This window comes from Eleutherodactylus coqui, chromosome 4, assembly GCF_035609145.1.
Source record: "Eleutherodactylus coqui strain aEleCoq1 chromosome 4, aEleCoq1.hap1, whole genome shotgun sequence".
In the NCBI taxonomy this organism is placed as follows: domain Eukaryota; kingdom Metazoa; phylum Chordata; class Amphibia; order Anura; family Eleutherodactylidae; genus Eleutherodactylus; species Eleutherodactylus coqui.
Genome location: NC_089840.1, coordinates 77,966,840 through 77,992,256, shown reverse-complemented (window position 1 = coordinate 77,992,256; position 25,417 = coordinate 77,966,840).

Genomic DNA, 25,417 nt, shown 5'->3' with positions numbered 1-25,417 from the left:
AACCTAATGATATTGGATACTCTCCGTAGCATACTTTCTACTAATGTATGATACAGTTCAGCTGGTATTTCCCTCTATTCATCCTGCAAATGTCTGGCAAGTTCTCTCAAAGAAGATAAACACTGTTCATATTTCCTGACCCAATGTGCCAGCTCATCATAAAGATGTTCAGTAGGGTTCAGGCCAGGACTTTGTGCAGCCAGTCCAATTGTGGAACATCCATATCCTCAAACCAACATAAAACAGAGTTTGATTTGTTGTCGTGTTGGAATTATTGATTGCCATTACCAGAGTTTTGCCACATTGTCAGCAGAAAGAATATTATTATCTAGAATGTCAAGGTACACCTCTGTGCTCATGGTTCCTGCCATTATTATAAACAAAGCCATAACAGAACCTACACCGTACTTTAACTGTTGGCACAACACACTCAAGAAGGTGTTCCCCAGGCATCCTCCACCCCAAGGTATGTCTGTCTGATTTGAAGATGGAGTAGCATGATTTGTCACTGCATAGAACGTTCTTCTATTACCCAACTGTCCAATGACATTGTTCCTTGCCCGATTGTAGACAGGATGATGCATCCTCCTTGAGAGAACTCACCAGACATTTGTAGGACAAATGGAGGGAAATACCAGTTAAAGTGTATCAGACCTTAGTAGAAAGTATGCCACAAAGAGGATGCGATGTCATTAGGGCCAAAGGAGGCCCAACTAAGTATTAATATATGTAAATAAATACTACTTTTACTTCTTCCTCAGGTATCCAATTACTTTTGGTAGGATCGTGTATGCTCCTTCTTAGATATGGAGTTTGTTGGTTTTATTTTATAATATGATCTTTTGAAGAAACATTTTCAATATAATCATGATATTTTGTGTTTGTATAGGGCATCTTCTAGCAGACATAGGGGTGTCCAAATACTTTTGGTGGAATAGTGTATGTACTCTGGTTAGATCTCCCATAGAAGCCTCAAAGGTGATGTGGACAGAGCTTTCGATTTGCTAATCTGTTGTTTGCTAATGCCACTTAACAAAATATTATATATAGTAGTATCAACAACTCAGTAGTGTCACTTTACTTACCATATACATCCACTATACAGAAAAGCAAAGAAGGCTTTGACACATAGTAGTGTTAATGTTGTGTAACATCATATAGCCCAACTTCTTTCTTCCACAGAGTACTTCCTTAATGGCAGCAGGGACCTTTTTCATGTAGTTCTTAGTAACATTTTGTTCAGTGAACATGTAGTGGTGAAGATGTGGTCTGAGGTATAATTAAAGGGTTATTCTAATCTGATAAATTGATGGCATATGGCTAGGAAACACCATCATTTTCTGATTGGCTGGGGTCTGACCTCTAGGAGTTTCACTAATCCTAAGAATAAAAGGACCCACACTACTGGAATAGCATTGTGCCTTACTCATAGTTTTCACCATACAGCAATGCTCTATTCCACTGACTGTGCCGCACACTACAGCACACCCCTATTCACTTGAATGTGGCCACATATCTCTACACGGTGGGTGAGCAGTAGTGCCGCGGCACAGGGAAATCAGTAAAGGTGTTGGATTGCTAGACCAGCACTCTGGCTCCTTCATTCTTAGGTCCCTATGGCACCTCCAATAAAAAGAAAGTGATGATATACTGTACCTCTATTGCTATGCCATCACTTTAACAGATAGAAAAAAAAACTTTAAAGGGCCACTCTGGTGATTTGTTTCATTTATATTGTAGTCACTTTGTGTGACTTTACTTGACCCCATGTCTTCTCAGGATATACAGTATTTGCCATCTCAGCTGTTGAGCTACAAAAAGTCTGTGTATTGCTCCAGTATAAAGCATGTTATCGATATTCAATTTTTTTTGTGTTTAACAGTAGAAATGAATATAAACCACTTTGCAGAGATTTGTTGTTACAATAGACATAAGATCCTCTTTCTATTGATCCGTGTCAAATCAGCCTAATGTAATGCAATGTGTCAGTCAATGTTGTTATACAATAAAACATAAAAACATACACTGTGTATATGTATGTAATATATAGTGTGATTGGGTGTATAAATGTGTTATGTCTGAAACTGTTAGGGATAAATCCATGTTACGTTAATATGCTGTGGGGCTCCAAATCAGAGGTGGTTACGGCGGCCACCGTGAGAAAGCAATAGACACAGGCATCACGGTCGTGTCTTAGAGCAATCTGCGTTTATTGTGTACATTGCCTTATTCTTATACAAAAATAAGTAGGCGTATCCAAGTGTCGTCCGAATCAAAGGCTAGTGTTACAGAGGTTGAATCTGTTATACTGAGGTCAAAGTACTAAGGTGGTGAATAATTGCGTTTTCTCAATAAACAATGCTTTATTTATTTGAATGTAGACTCCCTGTCTGGTATCCTTGATTCCAATCTACATTTTAATCACATACCCTACCTAGACAGCCGTCAAGAACAAAGCATTCCACACAACCTTTTGATCAGTGTAACGAGATAAACAAGATCTTGGAGACATGATGGACATTTAAGATTACACCTCTACTTAATGTAATTAAGTACTAACCTAAATGTACAAGCATTTAGCAGAGCTTTTCATAGGACACAGAATAGAGTGTACAGTTTAGGCCTACAGCCTCCGGAAACGTATATCAAAGATACATACATGTATAAATTAATATGTTCATAACCCTCACAGTCCCCCATTTTGAAACAGTCCATCTTGAAAAGAGCCTTTGTAGTGGTACTATCAAGGGTGCTAAGCCACCCTTGCCGGTCTTTCTATCCTCTTCGCCGGATCCCCACTGTTGTTGCTCTTTTACGTATGACTGTTTTAACGATATCGTAGAGGGAGCGATTCCAGATAATTTGCTTGTCTCCGTATCCCACAGAATGTCCATAAATTGCAAACACTCAAAAGAATGAACAAAAGAAACAGTATTAGTAATGGGTGAAACATAAAATCCATCATCTTTCCTGCTGTAGGTGACCATCCAGTAAAAATATCATACCAGTTATACTCTGTGTCTACCTGGATCTTAGTACCTATGCTGACCAACTTATCTCCTACCCATACATGTTTTTCTAATTCCATAAGGGAGAGGTTAGTAACATCCAAATTCTTTTGAAGGTGTTCAGTGTCTTTCATTAGTCTTACAATTCTACCCAAGGATACAGTCAGAGTTGTCATAGGGATAGCATCTGGGTGCCAGTAGTACCTTAATGTTGCTTCAGCATCTGGCAAAAAGGTGTAAGTTTCTGTAAATCAATGTATCACCGACATGTTCTGTATACATCCAGACAATGGAGTGGTGAGATTATACATACTGGTGGTTTTAGTTTGGTTGGTAACAAAGCATATATATTGGGGGCCAACTTCTATCAGCATATAGATGAAGCAGGTAACACCGTCCAATCACATATGCTGACTGAAGGCTGCTGGAAACATGGCTCATATGCGGCTGTACTCCGTCCGCATACTAGGCCATCCAGTGTTTCTTCACAGTTCTCTATGCCATGGGTTTTATTTTCACTATCAATCATAGTACCTGTGAACTTGGGCAACCAATATTGTAAAGCATATAGAGGCGGTCCGAACACCACAGGTAGTACTACAAACTTACACATCAGGCTTGTGTCCTTTACATCATAAAATCATTTCCCCAGTGCTATACTCATCAGAGTATTCTACACCATCAGCCCCGGGCCGTATCCAAGATGCTACTGGAATTACATTATTGAGAATATTTCTCCACAATTTTTCATTATTTGTCATCACATCTGACTGCTTTGTCCCTCTCGTGAATCATATATACATATTGCAGGCTACATTGTGTATAGTTCATGAATTTACTCATATTTACAAACAAATCCTTTTAAACCGCAAAACCAGATTAAAAAGGCGTTAATACATCCTTATCATATCCTAATGATAGACATCGGGGGAGGAAAAAGGAAGGCATGCATTGTGCCTGAACATTTATCAATCTAGAAACATCCTGTCCTACCCCAGCCATTTTATTCTTCATCACCTCTAAATCTATAGAGTTCAGAACCCCTACACCTGTACCAATTCCCCCTAATAGGGTATCATACCATTTTCGTTTTCCTCTGGTGCAGGGTTTCATTGCCTGAAGAGAAATATTATAATGCACAATGGTTTTCTGGCTCTTTGTGGATGATAAGGGGTGTCAAATGCCTGGGAGTTACCCAGGGCAGACATGAAGTGTTGCATTATTTCACCTGTGAAATGTGTACCTCTATCTGACTTGATAACCTCTGGTACCCCGTATCTGCAGATTACCTTATTCATGAGCTTCTTTTCGGTTACCTGCTCATTTACTTTTGTAACAGGGTACGCCTCCAACCTGAAAAACATCAACAACAACAAGCACATATTCATACTTCCCAACACGTGGGAGCTGAATGTCGTCAATTTGCAATCCCTGAAATGGGTAGAGTGGTCCTGGCAAGTGCCTTTGTGGCCAATTTACTTCTACCCTGTTGCTTACGGCATAGCTCATGCAAAATTGGACAAATGATGTAGCAGCTACAGAGAATCCAGGGGGCAACCCTTTCTCTCTCAAGCATCAGTAGCATAGCTGCCTCCGATAGGTGAGTCTTTCTATGGATCAGCTGGGCCATCATGGGGTACAGGGATCGTGGTAGGCAAGTTACTGACTGTTTGCCATACGCCACCCTGTTCTACTGCTCCCATATTAGTCCATTTATCTTTTTCTTCTTTGCTGGCTTGTGACTGTCAATGTTCAAATTTTTATCAAAGTCCAAATCATAGTCTCTGACTTATGCGGTCAGTATCTTCTTTTCTTCTTTCTTCCACGGCTTAAGGACCACTGCTTTTGCTGTGAAGTCTGTGAGGGCGTTGCCTTTTGCTTCTGCAGTGTTGGCTTTAGTATGAGCTTTCACCTTTAGGATTGCTACTTTATCTGGTAGGAGTAGGGCTTTCATAAGGTTCTGTACTGCTACACCATTCTTAATGGGTTGTCCTACAGAAGTTTAAAAGTGTCTGGCCTTCCATATTGGGCCGTAACCATGATCTATGCCGAATACATACCAGGAGTCAGTGTAAATGGTTACTTTCTGTCACTCTACACGCCTCAGTGAGGGCCTTCAGTTCCGCTTCTTGTGCTGAGACATGCGGAGGCATTCTGCTTTTAGAGATCTTGTTGTGTGAACACTGCATATCTGGGGTGGAGTCGTCAATCACCCTGGTACCATCTATAAAAAAAAACAACTCAAAATATGTATTAACAAGGGGTTTCAATAAATCTTTAAAACGTAAACTTTCTTGTTGCATCAATGCTAGACAATCATGCTGATATTCTATTCCAAATAGATCACGTTCTTATTTGCAAAAAATTTTTAAAAATAGCTGATCTGTAATACCTACATCACCTATGCCTCCCCCTCCCCCATTAGATCACCTATGTCTCCCCCTCCCCCATTAGATCACCTATGTCTCCCCCTCCCCCATTTGAACCAGGATACTCGATTGGAAGAAGAGTAGCCGGGTTCACCATTGAAAAGAAATATTAAGGGGGGGCATGAGCAAAGCACATTGCAACCTTATCTGATGAGCTAGAGACAGATGTTTAGGTTGTACTTGAGTGAGTATACTCTGGATGTCATGAGGGGTGAGAACCACTAGGGGGGGGGGGTAGTTCAGGACCAACTCAGAAGACTTGTCAACCATTACTTGTACTGCTGCCACCGCACAGACACAGGAGGGGGCTCCTCGGGCTACCGGATCCAATCTCATGGAGTAATACCCAAGTGACCGTGGACGTCCTCCATGTTTTTGCGTCAATACTGCTGTCGCATGAAAGGCCAGGGACGGCAGTATGAGACAAGTCCCAAAAAGGTGCGAAGCTTTGGCAGCAGAAGAAGATACAGAAATGGCTTGAACTGCAGCCCTGCGTCGTTCTGTGAGATGTCTGCCTTCTTGAGCTAGACAACAACCTTTTGTTTACAAAGCTGTAATTTTTCCTTTTTAAGCCTTGCAGCCATTTTCTGCTAAAAAATTTTTAGAAGAGAAATGGATGCAGATTGACATGTTTTCAGATCCTCAGCACAAAGCTGGAAAGTCATTAACATATTGCAACAGCACAGTCCCCTCAGGCGGAGTCCAAGCCTGCAGGACAGTTACATAAATGCCCTTTTGTCTGGAAAAGGGCCGGAGATTCAGACTGTCTCCACTCTGGCTTATTATCTATGACCTTAGGGATTTCAATAGACCTTCTACAAAGGCCATACTAAGTACATGTTTACCCATCTCTTCTATGCCCCTATATCCCAGATCTGACAAACGTTGTTGAAGGGGGGCATAGAATTGTTTTACACTTTCTTCCTTCTCTTTGTGTGATATTAGAAAGAGACAAGGAGGATTCTCTCAATTTTTTTTTCTTTTCCCCCAATGTTTCAGACAAATTAAAAATATTTTACCACTTCTCAATTCTCTATGTTTAATTTTATCCCAATCTGTGCCACAATAGTCTTTCACATAATTTTAGATTATAGTTCCCGCTGCCTTCCCTGTTTTACATATACTCCTGCATCTCCTCCTTGTCCTCCTTCTCATGCTCCCATTCACTAGCCTAGGATCTAGTAAGCATAGGCATAACCGGTTTGCACCGAGGAGCTCCGCAAGCAGGGCAGCTCTCTCTCCAATCCGGGTTCTGTTGTCCACAATGCCAGCAGGTCCATCCCTCCAGTCCAATGTTTGACCTTGGAGTGGATGACTTGGCATAGGGTGGGGGAGGAGACGGTTGGAATTGAGATGAAGGAGGGGGTGAAGGTGGAAGAGGGAACTGACCCCACAATGAGAGAACATTATATACCTGTGCTTTGAATTCTTTTCTCATTTCATTTTTAGCTATTGAACAGTATATATATATTTAATATAATACAACATACGGGCCTTTTTCCTGTGCAGCCAAATATAACCAATTCTCAATTCACATTTCTTTGCAAAGACAAGTAGGCCCTCTAGTCTACAGAGAAACTTCTCCAGACAGATAGCAAAAGCTGTATAACAGGTTCCACTGCCTGTAAACATCTTCTAAACTGCAAATTCACACTCACTAAGGGGGTTTTATTCATTCCTATACGGACTGATAATATGTGAAGTAGAAATTGGGATTGTATTTACTGTACATCAGACTTCCCCACAGCGGATAAATCACATATATAAGAAAAACTCTTATTTACCGCGGTTTTTACGTGTTTTATCCAGTATAGGTTATCCAATGACAAACATAATACAACTTATGCCCATTTCTACCCACATACTGATATTCACCACACTGCGACCACTCAGCGGCCAATATATTATAGGGGGCTTTATTCTACCCTGGCATAATTAACAATTCATCGGACACTTCTTTGTTCTTAGCTACCGACATTTTCGTACTATTGCGGATTTTCTTAAAAGGCGACATTTTCACACTATGCCAGATTATCACAAGAAATTCTTCAACTATCAGTTTATCAAAATTTTCCTTTAAAACAAACTAGTGTATTACTCTCTGCGTAATCCTGTTGACAGCGCCTTTTATATATATTGCTGCAAGGAGCAAGACTTAGTTCAAATTACGCTTTAAAGAGAATAAGACACTATAAAAGGATCATACTGTAGTTGATTGGGACCCTAATAAGTGGGATGGGGACCAATATTCATTTGCCAATTTCTTTAGCTATCTTTCACACCTTATCCTCTTTACCAGCAGTATGGACAATGGCTGGCGGCTTATGTACACCAAGAGGCTTATTATTTTTATTATTTCTTTGTACACTCTTCAAATAAAATACTGTTGTTAATTGAAAATGAATTACACTTTAAATAGAACTTTTGTTATTAATTTGACTAAAGTACTTATCAGGTGTTTCAAGTACACAATTATCTCATATTAATATCTTAATTCAATAATATTCAAATTAACACAACTCAATATTTTTGAATTCCACATATTCCACGAATCTGTATATACATATATACACTGTGGCAATCCTGGGCTATTATCTCACACAACTAGTCTCAGGAATAAAATTAGATGCCCCTCCTTTGGTCACTCCATTTGTTCAAGTGAGAGACTTAACATGGAGTCTAAGAGTGACCTTCACTCTATACATTACCACAATATACATATATATACACCAACATCCACTTAAAATGGAGACACACTTTTCACCTAGGCTGGACTGTGTGTAGGGTGGAGCAAGACCTGTTCCTATTGTTCTTCCCTCCCATCTCCTTACATCACCTAGCTCCACCCCCTGTGGTCTGGCTCAGCATTTGGTCATTTTTGCTTCATTTCGTTTCTGGTTACCGGACAGTATACACCATATAACACAGTCTAACTCTCATACAGGTCCTTCCATTTATACACACACATAAAGACAAAAACATTTGCATGTCAGTTACTACTTTTTAAGTGTCAGTACTTCCTCACTTGTCTAAAAGTGTCGGTACTTCCCAACCCTGCTTATTTCCCCCCGTCTCAACTTCTTCTCTTATACCTATAAGAGGCTCCCATCAGGGATTTTATCCCCTGAAAATTTTAGGCTTTCCTGGTACAATTTATACCATGCCTTCCTGAGATCGGCAAGAGGGTTTAATATTCTGTACTTCCTCACCCTGCATATTTTACCTCGTCTCTACTACTTCTCTTATGTTTATAAGAGGATCCCATCAGGGGTTTTATCCCCTGAATACTTTAGGCTTCCCTGGTATAACTTATACCATGCCTACCAGAGATTGGCAATAGGGTATCATATTCTGTACACTGACCATGCAAAGTAACAGATAAAGACAATAACAGTTAAACACCCGCACAGCATATTCAGCCCACCATATGGATTCTTAAAAGCTTGAAGATTTATAAGAGGCATGCACTTCTTACCCCTCGGACAGGAAAGGAGCAGCCAGGAAGCACGGATAGATTGTGGCAAGATAAAACCTTACCTTACTGCGCAGTTTTTGTCAATCCGTGGTTCCGAGTGGCTCCTTATCCCATCTGGGTCCGGGGGGGGTTCGAGGTGTAGGTGGTCCTCTTGTTCCATCAAGACACACGTTCTGGGCACCAATTAATGTTAGGGATAAATCCATGTTACGTTAATATGCTGTGGGGCTCCAAATCAGAGGTGGTTACAGCGGCCACCGTGAGAAAGCAATAGACACAGGCATCACGGTCGTGTCTTAGAGCAATCTGCGTTTATTGTGTACATTGCCTTATTCTTATACAAAAATAAGTAGGCGTATCCAAGTGTCGTCCGAATCAAAGGCTAGTGTTACAGAGGTTGAATCTGTTATACTGAGGTCAAAGTACTAAGGTGGTGAATAATTGCGTTTTCTCAATAAACAATGCTTTATTTATTTGAATGTAGACTCCCTGTCTGGTATCCTTGATTCCAATCTACATTTTAATCACATGCCTTACCTAGACAGCCGTCAAGAACAAAGCATTCCACACAACCCTTTGATCAGTGTAACGAGATAAACAAGATCTTGGAGACATGATGGACATTTAAGATTACACCTCTACTTAATGTAATTAAGTACTAACCTAAATGTACAAGCATTTAGCAGAGCTTTTCATAGGACACAGAATAGAGTGTACAGTTTAGGCCTACAGCCTCCGGAAACGTATATCAAAGATACATACATATATAAATTAATATGTTCATAACCCTCACAGAAACACTCAGCTTGCTCATTGTCATTTGCCTATTAAACCCAAATAGTGATTACAGTAAGTACAGCTATACACTGCAAACAATGGCATCAATGACTTGTCCTACAACATGATGTGGCTGGTATTCACTAAGGGTGGGAAAGTAAAGACACAAAAAAAGATTAGTGACAAGAGTAGATCAACCTGCACCAATGTTGTAGACACACATACTTTCTAACAATTACTCATATCATTTGTCTGAGCATATTGGTTTCAACCCAAGAGTGATCTTCTTAACTACTGTAAACTGTCAGACTAATTGTGGTCTATTACTGTATTATCTGGGCAGTACTTAAAGGGAAGCTGTCATCACCTTTTGAGCTCCATAAACTATGTTATGGGGCTCAAAGGTAATGGAACAGGAGTCCAGGGAGCAGTGTTTAATTTATCTCTATGGGAGACTGTATGCACAGTGCCGACTAAAAAAAATAGTGCTTTGTGTACTTTATGGGGCTCAAAGGTGATGATGACAGATTCACTTTAAAATATGTCAAAGGGTTGACAAAGTGATGGTGTAAACTACATGTAAGGCTGCGATGAGGTAATGTGAACAAATGTTTGAAGTGGGGATAGGTGATAAGTAGTGTTAAGCGAACCAAAACAGTTGAACTCTGTTTCGAGTCGAACTTTGCCAAATGTTTGGTTTGGCACAAACCCAAACCTCAGGATGTATGGCTAGGCCAAACCCCTTAAAATTCTTCTTCATTTTTCCTTCTTCTTTCTCCTTATTTACAAAGGAGAAAAGGTTGAAATAAGAGGGAAAATGAAGAAGGAAAAAGGGAAAGGAAGAAGAAGGGAAAAGAAGAAAAATAAAAATCTTTTTCTTTCTTCTTCTCTTTCCTTCTTCTTTTTCTTTGTTCGTCCTTTTTCTTGTTTCTTTTTCTTCATTAACTTTTCCTTAAAACCAGCTCAAATGTACATTCCTTGTAAAAAAAAAAGCACTTAGGAGGAGTTGCTGTTTTGCTGCAATACTAAGCAGATATGCAAATGATTTGATGAGATTAGATGAATGGTCATATCACCTGATACTCTAAAAGTGATTCAACCCTTGGCCTATAAAAAAGCTCTCAGAGGCTACTTCTGTGTAGTGGATCTCTTTTTTTCCCGCTTGTGTAGAGCTTGTTAACCACAAGACATGCCCCTACAATGCAATCAAAGAGATTTTACCCAGTTAATAGAATTTGAGAGGGGGCGCATTATTGGAATATGAGAACCTGAAAGGTCATATTGACAAATTGCCCACCACCTGGGTCATTCTGACCAGACTGTTAGGAGGTGTTGGGACCAAAGGATGCGTGAGAGCATGCATACAAGGCAACCAGCCTCAAGATGCCATTAACAGGCCCCCAGTAGAGAGGATTGTCTGATCTTCCGACAAGCATGAGCAGATCGAACTGTTTCATAGTCCGCCATCCAGAGACAGACGGCACTATCGTTACAGGCACCTGCGTCTGTCGGAACCATTTCCAGGTGCTTGGCTAAAGGATATTTGTTCTCATGGCACCCATTATGTATACTGCCTTGGACTCCCACTGTTGCCTTCATTTGCATTGGTGTCATGAACAACGAAACTGGACTGCTACGGAGTGGAATCGGGTTGTCTTCCGTGATGAATCGAGGATTTAGTTTGGGCACTTACAATGACTGTGTTTGTGTCTGGAGACCTAGGGGTGAGCACCTCAGCAAAGGCAGAATTGTCAAGCAGCACACTGTCCTCACTGCTGGTTTGATGGTCTGGGTCACCCCTGGTAGTGGTATGAGGGACAATGACATCTTAGCAATATTTTCAGGATATTCTGCACCCCACATGTCTAATCTCTCATGGCAGGGCTTCCAAGAGGCATTTTTCAGCAGGATAATGCTTGGCCGCACACAGCAAGGGTGTCATAGCTATACCTTTACAACATTGCCACACTTCTGTGGCCTGCCTGGTTGCAAGATTTATAGAACATGTATGCGACCATCTGGGACACTAGCTTCAATAGCCTACAAGTTTGAATGATCTAGAGGCTCAGTTACAGGAAATGTTAAGCAATATGCTGCTGGATACCATATGGAACCTATATGTCTCCATGGGCACCTGTATCATATCTTAAATTCAAGTTAGAGGTGGCCCAATAGGATACTAGAGCCTCACTTTAAATGTTGAGTTTTCCACAATAAATGTAGCTTTCATATTGTAATCACTTACTTATATTAACATTACAATCACACATAGAAAGTTTCATTCGATTCCGACATCTCCTTCTAGGTGCTTCATTTTATTTGACAATGAGTGCACTTAGGTACACTCCTAGGTGATCTAAGAATGTTATGCTGGTCTTTCTTGGCTCTTAGTGTTATACACCAGTTTTTGGGATATTCATTAAGTTCTGGTTCAGTTTGAACTAATGCAGCATTTTTTTAACTTTTATAATTCAATTAACCGATTATTAAAAATATATTAGGTGGAGTCCAAAGTTTATCTCCACTCTCATATCACAGTTCTTGGCCAGAGAGCAGGACCAGCTTGCTGCATCTCTATCCATAGAGCTCCATGGGAATATCAGAAAAAGTTTAAGGCACTCATTTGGCTGTCACTAATGGTCCTATTCACAGTAAATAGGATCAATGCAATCTGAGAACCCTCGATCTCGACAACAGTGGGAATGCCAGAGATCAGACTTACTTTTAGAACCTGATTCACAATAGAAAAAGATGGTCATTGGCTACTTTAATTCTCCACTGAGTTAATATAGAAAAAAATGAAGCACCCCCCAACAAATCCATTTTATTGTAGTAATAAAATCATTTATAAGATCACTCCATAAGTGTAAGAAGTGTCAATGCATTAAATAAATGATACAATAGTTCTAGTTTATTTTGTATCTTGCAGTCATGAAGATATAATATGTTTCATTTCTCGCCCAAGGTATTAAAGTATTGACTTGCAAGTATAAAGTCACTAAATTCTATGTATTTCTCCCGAACTGACCCTACTTGAACTGAGTCCATTGTCAGAACAGCACAGTCATGTTGGAAATCTGAGAAGGGGATTAATTGCTGGACACAAATAGGCTTTGTAGGGTCTGTGCCAGAAGTACAGTTGCCAATATAAAAAAGATTCCAGGGACTCTCTTCTCACTCAGCACGTTACTTGTACCATTTGATGCTGCCACACAAATTTACTGCTGCATTTGTGCCTAACACATTTGAAACCAAAACCAGTACTAAAAGAAACAATGGCAATCTAGAAAAAGATTGCCAAATACAGTAACTTTATATTTCCTTCTGCACTTTTTCATGCCAGTGATCCTCAGTTAGGACGCTACATGTTTTTCTGGACCCCAGCTGAGTGGTTTGCCCTAGGAAAAACTAAACCTTTGCATAACATTTTGTTCAAACTGAAAGAAAGACAAAGGGGTTGTCTCACTGCATACATTGATGGTAAACTTATAATACACGCCATCAATGTTCTCTTAGCAGATATACTAGTCTGGTGACCCTGCTGAGTCAACCCGGCAAGAGCAGAAGTTTCAGGTTGCTTGACGTGTGAAGCAGTTATTAAAACAATTGTTAAATGTTTGTGTGCATCCCATGTTGTCAATTTTGTGGAATAAATCGGCAATATGATCAAAAACTGTTGAATTCCGAAGTACACTTATTTCATAGAAAGAATACTGTTTTTGCTAAATTTCATTTACATTTTATAAGTGGCTGGTGGTGATGGGAATATTTTAGAGGATGGTTAGTCCAATTGCCTGATTTCAGTATCAGGTATACTTTAGTTTTGGCCACTATGCCCTCATTACACATGCCATGCATTAGAAAAACCTACAAGAACTAAAGGCCCATTTACACAGAGCGTTGATTGTTAAAAAGCAATCGTTTTAGCAATAATCATTGCGCCTAAATGCGCGCACATCGTGTGCTTTTCGGGCACTGCTAGCTGATCGTTAAATTCAGTTTAACCTAAAAATCGTCATTCAACCTTATCAGCACTTCTCCAGTGCTGATAGCATTGTTTCCCCATGGAGAACAAAGGAACTGAATGCAGATAAGAGCACCCGGGCTATTAACTGCATTCAGCTAAGGCTTCATTTGTACACTTAATTGCTCTTAAGTAGCTGAGTAGCTACTTAATAGTTTATGCAAAATGATCGCTTACAGCTGTCACTCAAACTGTCGTTTGAGCAATCGAGCCATGTAAATGGGCCTTTAATCAGGTATGTAAGGATATCTGGTTATTAAAGAGGTTGTCACACCTTAGGCACGCCATTCTAGAATGCGGTCTATGGGGATAACAGATGATCCCCCTTAAGTCCTCCTTCCAGCACCATTGACAAACAGATGATTTTGTTGGGGGAAGATGTGATAAACAAGCACTTTCCCTGCAGTAGGTGCTGCAGGTGAAATGTAGTGTTACATGACAAACATTCAGATCAATACAATAAGTAATACCGGGACGGCTCAAAGGCCAGACAGACAGGATCTAGTCCTATAGAGTAGGGAAACCTACTCTAAATGGGCATATGAACATGGACGGTGTTCTCGGCACAACTCCTTTAGGTGAGCTTCTGAAGAGAGGACCATCAGTGGTGAATGCAGCAGACTGCAAGTTTGGAAGCAGTGTACCAACTAAAGGCCTCTTTTTACGATAGTAAACAACTGTAATTTTTCTATTTCTTTACTGTAATATAAGCCACCCATTCCTTTTTACCATATGCACTTTTCCATATCTGTAGTTACACATGGTGAATAAACCATTAACTCACTGTATTAAAGCGTAGCTGTCATACTTTTTTCTTCGCATAAATCAGTACGATATGTGTATATATGAAGCTATGGGATACAATCTAAGGATGGATTCACACGAACGTATATCGGCTCGGTTTTCACGCCGAGCCGATATACGTCGTCCTCTTCTGCAGGGGGGGGGTGGATGGAAGAGCCAGGAGCAGGAACTGAGCTCCCACCCCCTCTCTGCCTCCTCTCCGCCCCATTTGCAATGAAAGGAGGTGGGGCGGGGCTAAGTTCCACAAATTAGCCCCGCCCCGTTCCGCCTCTCCCGATTGCAAATATTGCAGAGGGGCGGATAGGAGGCAGAGAGGGGGCGGGAGCTCAGTTCCTGCTCCTGGCTCTTCCATCCCCCCCCCTGCAGATGAGGACGACGTATATCGGCTCGGCGTGAAAACCGAGCCGATATACGTTCGTGTGAATCCAACCTAAGGGTCCTTTCACACATGACAGCCGTCGGGGGCCTTAGCACCTGAAAGTCATCCCAGCGATAATTGCTCTAGTACCTTCACACAGGACCAAAGATCACTCATTGAATGGTGGTGGAGCTGCCGGAGATCACTTCCACCCACCTCCATTCACAGTAGACAGGCTGTCGCTCATCTATCGTTACACGGGCCGATTGTCGCTTGATTTTATGGCTGCAAAAACTCAGAGATGAGCAAAAATATCATTCGTCATTCAGTCACTGCCTGCATTTAAACTGAATGATTAATCTTCGATCTCGCAATCAAAACGTTGTGTAAAGGGGCAAGTATGGAAATGTGAAATCATTTTGATCTTCTAGCAGCCCATAGCTCCTATTTTCTTGTCTGCAGAATCATTACAAATGTTCTGATAATTTCTCAGGCACCAAAAAAAATCAGTATTCAGTAAATCATGAGTGTATTGTAACACGTTTGCAATACAGATCCGTAATACAGATGTGTTACAGATGACATTGCAACTGTATGGCATCAGCACTTCATCATGGTTTCATGCTGATCCAGACTTGCCCAATAGAAAGTAATACGAATAAATGCAAATATGGAGGCAAAAACAGACAAAAGGAGAGTATGCTGCATTTTTAAAAAATGTCCATGAAAAATACCGCCATGTAAATACAAAGATTTACATTAGCTTTTCACAAAGCACAGACCAAACACGGAGTAAAAATACGCTTCACTGAAAGTGACCTAAAGAATCATTGAGATTTTTTCCTTATAATGAAAGGAATGTTTTTAGACGTAGTGTCATATTTCATGAACTTTGTGGCTATATCTGTGTTATTTAATAATTACTATACTGAAATATATATGCACAACCTTGAGGGTGCGGGCAGACGAGCGTAGGCGTATTTACGTTCGCACGAGCGCAACGTATAATCGCCTGAGCGATCGTTTTTCACTGATCACGACCAGAGCTAGAAAGCGTATTTTCGTTTGTTCCTACTTTGCAAACGGTCTTTTCGGCGATCGAATATGCGTTGGCGCGTATTTCGGTCGCATATGTTCCGGTTTTTTTCGAATTACCGTTTTTACGCGCCGTAAAATCGCCCATGTGAACGAATACATTCGAAACCATTGCCTCAGATGGTCACGTATATACGTTTGGTCGCAAAAACGCGCCGTTTATGCGCTCGTCTGCCCGCACCCTGACTGTGCTTTTTGTATCGCTGCTTTTGATTTTTAAATATGGCCAGAATTTTTTATTTTTTTTTTTTAATTGCCAGAGGGCCATACTAGAGATGGCTGGAGGAAGCTGCAGTCATATTATATTTTACTGATCATCGCCAGAAACTTGGCTTGAATGTACATAGGGTAATGCCTTAAGTAATTTTTTCAAATGATCATCAAAGAATTTCAAAATTTTCCAGCTACACTGCTTCCCTCCTGTCCATACATCACCCAGGCCGCGTGCTCCAATCTACTAACACTCTCAGACTAAACACCTCTCTAATACAAACCTCGCATGCTCGCCTCCAGGACTTCTCTAGAACAGTACTGATCCTCTAGAATGGGCTACCCCAAAACATCTGGACAATTCTGGATGCACAGAACTACAGACGCGCCTTAAAGACTCACCTCTTCAAAGTAGCATACCAAACCTCCTGATCTAGTCCTCCACCCCCACAATATGCCCCCTGGCCCTCCCTATGGCTTTTCACTTTTTTTTTTATCATGTACACCTCCTGCCCCATACCTCCTGTACTACCCCCACCCCATCTGTGTCATAAAAACTGTATATCACGTGTTATAGTTGCATTGCTGTGCTCCCCCTTGCTTCACCTCCTGTTCCTGTACCTTCTGTATCACCCCACCCTGTTTGTTTCAAAATAATTGAATACTACATGTAACTCTTGTAATTTATGTAATTTTTGTATTCCCTATGTGCCTCGAATAAGTCGCCTCTATACAAATAAAGATGATTAATATTATTCTTAAAGGCATTTTCTGGGACTTTGATCAACGAACAGTGGACTGTAGGGGCTACAGCGCTCCGGAGAAAACCATGTTGTGTCTTTAAGAGTTGTAGCAGTTACAGTTTTGATAGGGCCCCAATAGTTTAGGGGGCCCAAGGCCCCTCTTCCGCATCACCCATAGTTCTGACCCTGAGGCTGAAACTGATGTTGGAGAGCAACTATTGATTATGTGGGGTTATGGTGTGATGATGTCACTGTTGATCACTCCTACAACCTGAGGATTTTCTGCGTGAGGGGCAGTTTCAGATTAGAGGTAAGTAGTGTTAGAGTAATCATTTAATTTAGGTGATACTCAATGGGTATCATAGTCATACACCCCATTTACTCGCAATGGTTATCGCTCAAAATTCATTCAAACAAATTCATGTAAACACTTCCATCTTTCACTCTTTGGCTGAACGTTAATTTTCAGGTGAGCATAAAATCCATCATTCAGTGGGAGAGAGATAGCAGGGACCGCATGCTGTGTTCTCCACGGGAGCAGCTGATTACATTGTATTCAGCTAGCAGCCCATGCGAAGACAATGCAGCTGAGTGCAAAGTCCTGACCACATGCTGGGATTTGCAAACAGCTGCTGCAGGCTCATTTACATGCAAATTAAGGTAATAAACTGCTAATGGACATTAGTGTCCATTAGCAGTTTATGCAAAACAATTGCTAAAACTGTCAATCTTTTAATCATTTGAAAGATTATCTTTGCATGTAAATGAGGTGTGACTACAAACATAATATGCACACTACACACAGTACATACTTTGTGGACATTGTCCATTCACAGAAAATACACTGATTGATAATTTGGCAAGTAAAATAGAAACAGAAGATTGTACCTTTTTCAAGATAACAGAGACAGACAATGCACAAAGTAACAAGGGTTCTACTCACCATGGTTTTGTGCCTCTCTGGTATCTGTTATCCAGAGAACTCAGATGATTCTTAGAACATTCCACTTGCTCGCATTCTTCATCAGAACTGTTAAAGTAATCACTTATTTTGGTGATACGCAATGGGTATCATAGCCTTATCAATTAGTTTGTAAGGTCTCTGCCCTTCCTTTCTGCTTCTGTCCAGTGCTGAGAGGGTTAATCAGCGCTGAGACAGTTAACCTGTGCTACGTGGGTTAACCAGCACTGTCAGAGTTAACAAAGTCTCTGTCTCTCAGTTCACCTGTAGGGTTAATTAGGCATTACTGTGCTATTTAAGAGGAGCTGATGCACTTCCTGGTTGCCTTTGAATTGATGTTTGTCTCTCTCTCTGACAATCAGTCTCACTGGTCATTCTGTCTGTCAGCTCTGCCCGCCCGCTCTCTAGGTTCTGTCTTGCAGTCTGACTTCTGTCTTGTCTGGCCCTGTCTACCTCTCTGTCCTGGGTCTATTTCTGACTTTCTGTTCTGTATGAGGCTTCCTGCAAATCTGCATCTGCTCTCACATTTATTTTCTGTCAGTTTCATGTCAGTTTGTCTCTGCTCTGTCCGGCATTTGTCTGTGTGCCAGCCCCATCTAGTTCCCTGTAGTACCCCTTCAGGGATAATCAGGCCCTAGGTTCCAGTGTGGGGCCGCCTTTATTGAGGCGATCGCTCCGCTTATAGGTACGGTTCTGCTATCTTCTTCCTGTAGTCAGGGGTTAGTTGTCTTGTTAGTGTAGGGACCACAAGACAACGAGGCCCCCTGAAGTTGGCTTGCAGCTTAAGCGACTTGGCCAATTCATGAACTAATTCCTCATACTTTTATAGCTATTCCATTTGGTTTATCGTGCAGGAATGCTGGTGAGTGTTTTGGGTGTCTGGCGTCTGTCATGCCTCAGTCTGTACGTGAGTATGTGGTCCCTTTCTGTGTTCTGTCTATGCCTTCCCAGTTCTGTCTGTATTCCTGTCTTTGGGTTGGCTCTGTATTCCTGTCTATAGTCCGCCTATCTGAGGAGTCAGCTACTAACCACTTCAGGACTTTCTTCAGCCCTGGTGGGTTGGTCCAGTGGATCCACTAAGTCAGTTTAAATAAAAATAAATCCCAAACACAAGTATACCTAATTATTATGATACATCTGAGAAGGAAGCTCATGATACTGTATGGTGTCTCAGGCTCTCTTCTGAAGTACGTTTATTGAGCACATCTTATCATAGTAAATCTGCCGTAGGCTGATCACATGCTCACCTCGCCCCATCAGCATCCAATCAAATTACAATAAACTTTTTACAGTGAATAATAGTAAGCCTATTGTGTGTATTAATAAGCATTCAATACATTTTCTACCAGTAATGTAACAAGTAAAGTTTAGAATGTATCTGTTTAAGTCACCTTTTAGAGAACACTGTCTGAGAATAACACCATGCATGTATGACTTCTTTGTTTTAATACAAAGAACAACTCTCACCTGCTATTTTGTAAATCAGATAAGAGGACACAATACAAGGACATATTTCACAAGCAATACTATTCTTAATTATATTTAACTACTGCTGACCAGCTGCTTTGTAAAAAGAGGCAAAATAGCTGAAGGAATAATGTGCTTTTAAACCATTAATTGATTACTTTCTGTGAGGTACTGAGGGGCGTGATAGTGGATGGTCGCTACGTCGCCCCTAGGTTCTGTTATTATGCCTAGTGGGGCTAGAGGAAGTCCATGTCCCGCTGTTTGAGACATGAAAATCCAGGAGTTCAATGTAATCTCCAGCATGTAGTTGCTGGAGATCTTTACTTTAAAAGTCTTTGGGCCTGGATTTTTGGAATGGATGACAGGTTGGTAGTGGGGCCATCCATTCCACTTCCTCCACTCCAGGTTATGTGCAAGGTCAATCAGCACAGGTGGCGAGGCTGGGCCAGGAAGAGGTGTATATAAATAGGAGTGTGCACTGACACAGGGGAGTCTGGATGGCTGCTGGACCCAGGCAGCCTGATATAGCTGCTGGAGGTAAAAGCCCTGCTGTGTGGTGCACCTGCTAAACGTGAGCTGTACAGGCAGGGACTGTCTGTTATACTAAATGCTGGACTATTGTTTTCTTGCCTGAAGCTAAGGCTGGATTTGTTTTGATTTTCTGGACTGAAATAAACGCAGGTCACGCCTGTACTTGGACTTTAAATACTTGTCTCCATCTCTGACTGCCGCAAACCCACACACTACCGAGCTGTCCTCCCACATTTCACAGTAGGGTTGTCCTGCCTGCACCACCATATTACCCTGCCTATGCGTTTGGTATTAGCGCCTCACGTCTCATCAGCAGGCAGCCAACAGCAATGACTTCACCTCTACCACCTCATTGTAGTGTATACTGCAGGTGGTAACAAAGTGACCCCTCAGATGAACTAACCTCATATTTCACCAAGTCAGTGTAACTAGTTGCAAACTGTAACTGCAGAATGCTACTTCATCCATAGTACAGGAGATTCCCATGGGGCACTGCCAGGCAGAGACAATAGCAGCACTGTAAATGTTGCCATCTGCACTAATTAGTAGTGTAACTATTTTACTGATTAGAGAGAAAGTTCAATATGTCAAAAGCATTCACTGGTATCCCCTCTAATCTACTATCCATCTGTACATATTATCTTGTATATTGAAGGCTGCAGTCACACTTGGTATATTGTATCACTGACAAATAGGTGGTACACAGTCAGGCTAATTGCAGCCAAATACAACACTGGTACTCCAACTAATGTGTCTGAGTGCCCAACTCATCATTACTTAGCACATATGGGCTATAACAGCAGATGACAAGTTTGAGTGTTAGTGCTGTCTAAGAAAAAAGGTTTGGTACCGTGTTAGCCAGTAGAGCAATGTGTGATTCTTCTCAGTAAGAGAAACCAAGTAATCTTGTAGATATGATACCTTTAAATGGCTAACAAAAATGTATGATGTTACAGCAAGCAAGCTTTCGGGGATATCTAGCCCCCTTCATCAGGCTATTGAATGAAACTAGTTAGGATGGCACATAATTATAACATACAAATGCAGAGGGGAGGGGAACACATTCCTGTTGATCTAAATAAATGTTCACACAGAAATTTGAGATTCAGTTTAAAACAGACAAACAGAGTGGAGACGCATATCGTAAATCAGTCCACTGAGCACAGGACAGTTTTATGATGTGTCTTATCTCCTTCAAACTGCACATGGAAGGAGGTGCAGCACCACATAGTGGATGGCAACATTATTACAAGTCAAGTTCTGAATTTTAAGAAATTTTAAAGCAAAAAAAAATTATAGAGGAAAAAACTGAACTACCTGTGGTAAACATTTTTGTGGTCAGGGATACAGCATAGAGCAGATGAGAGTTATTATACTGAAGGGCAATTTCAAGTCGCAGCATCACAGAAGAATTTGGGAGTACAAATTTATGGTCATGTTTGATACCCTTAAGAATAGATTAAAGCTCAGCCCAGGATTCTTGCAAAAGTAGAAAATATTAAAGGTCTAAAGAAGGTCAAGAGGGATGTCCTCCTCCGAATCATATAATATATATATATATATATATATATATTTATTTATTTTTTGCTTTATTGTCCCTAAGTTAGTGAATCATAGCACAGAAATACAAACATCTTTTAGAAGTCACTGATAAGGGAGTGAAGGTTTTATGGTCCCTAAGTTAGTGAATCATAGCACAGAAATACAAACATCTTTTAGAAGTCACTGATAAGGGAGTGAAGGTTTTATGGTCCCTAAGTTAGTGAATCCTAGCACAGAAATGTAAACATCTGTAAGACATCACTGATAAGGGAGTGAAAGTTTTAGGGTCCCTAAAAGCCCATATAGACACAACAATTATTGCTGAAAATTCACTCAAAAGTCATCTTTTGAGTGATAATCGCTCTGTCTAAATGCGCTGCCATCGTGCACTGTTTGTGCATTATTCGTACATCGCTCATTTCTAGCAAGCTAGAAGTGAGCGATGAGCCTTATCAGTGCCACACACTCATTTTCTCAGTGGGCGGCACTGATGGTATTCTTTCAGCTGGTATCCCACTGGCACTATATGTTTTTCCCTGCTTATCATTAACTTTAACCTAACTTAAACCCAAAGCTTTCCCCTTCTGCAGAACAGCTGTGTTTATTTTGCAAGCTGCTAGTTGGAGGGGAGGGAGGCAAATGGGATCTCAGAAGGTCAAGAAAGGAAGGGAAGTGGGAAGAGACGAAGAGGTAGTAAAAGGAAAGAGAAAAGAAAGAAAAAAAGGAAGAGAGAGAGAAAAAAAGGAGGTGAGTGGGTGAGCCTTCCCATGGCTACTTTGCCCATCTTTATGGCTAAGAAACAGTCCTTACGGGAGTGACTCTAAATTACTTGCAACTCGGACCTCCTTCTGCGCTCTTCTGTGATTAAGAGCTGTAGACATTACGGTATTCCATCAAGTCTTTGAAATTGATCCATTAAAACCATGTTTTCATAAACCTATCATGTGTACCCATCATCAACGCTGTCAGGTCCTCCATCTCCATTGTTTCCTATATTATATTGAAACACAACAAGACAAAGTGCTGAACAGTCTGCCACCACAACCTGGGAATACAAGCTCTTGCTGCATTCACCACATGTTGTACCACCAAGCATTTGTATGTTGCCAACTGTATGTCGCTAAGGTGCAACAGGAACAGCGCAGGTGATTTGGGTAGGGTGGAATTTGTGAATTTTGAAGTGATTCTTCATACTTCAGTCCAAAATCTGGTCAACACTGGGCATTCCCAGAATATGTGCAGCATTGTACCCTGCTCTCTTCCACATCTCCAACACATCGGAGAGACAGAAGGGAACATGGCATGCAGGCGAGAAAGCACTCTATACCATCGAGTGAGTATCTTAAACTGATAAATGTATTTTGCTGGACATAGACGATTTTTGTGTGAGTGTAAGAATCTTCTGTTTCTGTTCTGTTGTGAGCGACGTCGACAGGTCTCTTTCCCAATGACTTAGGTATGTTGGGACTGCTACATCTGGTTGCGAATTCAGCTGTTTATAAAAGCGGGAAAGAGTGTGCTCGGCTGGGCCCTTTGCTATGCACAATTATTCAAAGGGCGTCTTTGGATGGGTGAAGCCCTGGGGGAAGCTAGTGATGGAGCTGCCTTAAGACCCATTTACACTGAAAGATAATCACTCAAAAACGACAGTTTGAGTGATCATCTTTGCATAACTCTAAGTAGCTACTTAGCTACTTAAGAGTTAATGCAGGTAAAGCAGGATACCGCCGCGATAGCTCAGAGAACAAAGCAGCTGTTTTGTATATGCAAACAGCTGCATTGTTCTCGGAGCTTTCAGCTGGTGTCCCGCTGAGAACTGCCAGTGGGATACCAGCTGAAAGAATACTATCAGCGCCATCCGCTGAGAAAATCTGTGTGCAGTGCTGATAAGAGTCATCAGTGATTTCTAGCTTGCTAGAAATCACTGATGAACAAATAGTGGACGAACAGTGTACGATGGCCATGCGTTTGATACAATGGTTATCGCTCAAAAGATGGCTTTTGAGCGAATTTTGAGCAATAATCATTGTGTCTAAATAGGCCGCTATGTGCCACATTGATAGAGGGGTTGGGTTTCGTGACTGATTTATTATTTACTTAAATGGGATCTGTATAAATATGTATGTAGTGAGCTCCCTTTAGAGGCAACGGTGGGCAGACAGAATTTTAGTAACTCAATAGTTGTGTGAAGAGTAAGAGGTGATTTGGAAAATACCTTCCTGTCATATATTAAACTATCCCCAGGTTCGAAGCTCAGTGAGCTCCATCAGAGACAGGGGGCATGGAGATCGCAAGCATTTCTTCTGGATAAGTGGTACTCACCGAATTGGCCTTAAGAAATCATCTGCACCCAGCATCTATAGGGGAGAGACTGGACACCAGTCTATACTGTAGCCAGCTCGATACACACCATAATTTTAGCTGATGTAGCTCCTGTAACAAATCAGAGGATGACCACATGTCAGATGCTTGACCACTTTAATGCAACAACTTCTATCTTGGGAGTACCTCAGACGAGAAGTGTGGGGCAGGCTTATCGTGACTTGGCATTGCATGAACATTGGATTACTGTTACTAATGTGTGTTTGTTGTATTTGTCCTGAGAAAGAAATGGTATCAAAATGTGTAGCCATTATCTACCAATAAAAAAAGCATCATTGCTCAACTACAGACGTCTTGACATTCCTTGTCAGCAGCACCCACATCTTGAACTATTTTCTTCTGTTACTGCATATGGTGGTGCCAACTTCATCACCCAGGAAAAGATGCTGCAGCTAAATACTCCATCATTACATACCATTACCAGAGCTATGACTGTTATTACACAACTCTGAAAGGTAAGTAGTTCACCTACTGTATCAATGTCATTAAGAACTATCTTCAGCGTAAAGAACAAGGAGTCCTGGCAACAGAGCCCTGATCTCAACATCAAGTCTGTCTGGGATTACATGAAGAGACAGAAAGATTTGGGCAAGGCTACAACCACAGAAGATCTGGGGTTAGTTCTCCAAGATGTTTGGAACAACCTCCCTGCCAAATTCCTTCAAAAACTGTGTACGAGTGTACCTAGAAGAACCAATGCTATTTTGAAGGTAAAGGGAGGTCACACCAAATACTGATATGATTTACATTTCCCTTTTGTTCATTCACTTTGCATTTTATTAATTGACCCAAAAAACTTGTAAGACTTCTATTTCTAAAAAGTATCCTTACTTTGCAGCATTTTTTCCACACCTGCCTAAAACTTTTACACAGTACTGTATATATGAAGTGGCAAATTCTAGTACAATGCAAAAAAATAATCCATAGTTAATTTCAGACCTTTTCTTTTTGTCCCATGCCAACTGGGCTGTGGGGTTAAATTGTAAGAATTGTCAGGATAAATACAGTATTTTTTTTAGTTCAAAATGTGTTTTTATTAGAGACTTTGTACAATATATACGTATGAAAAGACTCAATTCCACAGATAAACATTACTGTAATATATTCGGAATCAATAATAAAGAATCATGTGGCTAATAAACTATACACTGTATAATAAACCGATTCAGAAGGGTCCCTCGATTTATGAGGAGCTCCGCATAGGGCTAAAAAGGGGGGAAAGGGGAGAGAAAAGGAGGGTAGAAGGGGGGGGAGCAGCAGAAAGGGGACAAAACCAGATAAATACAGTATTTGATAGGAGGGTTAGGCTGCCTGCACACGGCAGAACTGGATTCTACATGCAGGTTCCCACAGCGGAGTCTGGCTATGACCACGGCTGTCAACCCTGTGTACCTGTCTTCTTTCATCTTTTTCGCGGTGAGATGTTCGCGGCGAGCTGATGTCAAACATGCGCAGTACAGATTTTTTTTCAAATGTTTATTTTGCCGTCGCTAGGCAATAACGCGGGTACCTATGACCTTTCCACAATGTCATTGTGGAAGGGCCACGGGTCAGACAGCTTCCATTTACTTTAATAGAAGCCGCCCGCGCTGAATCCACGCAAAAATTGGG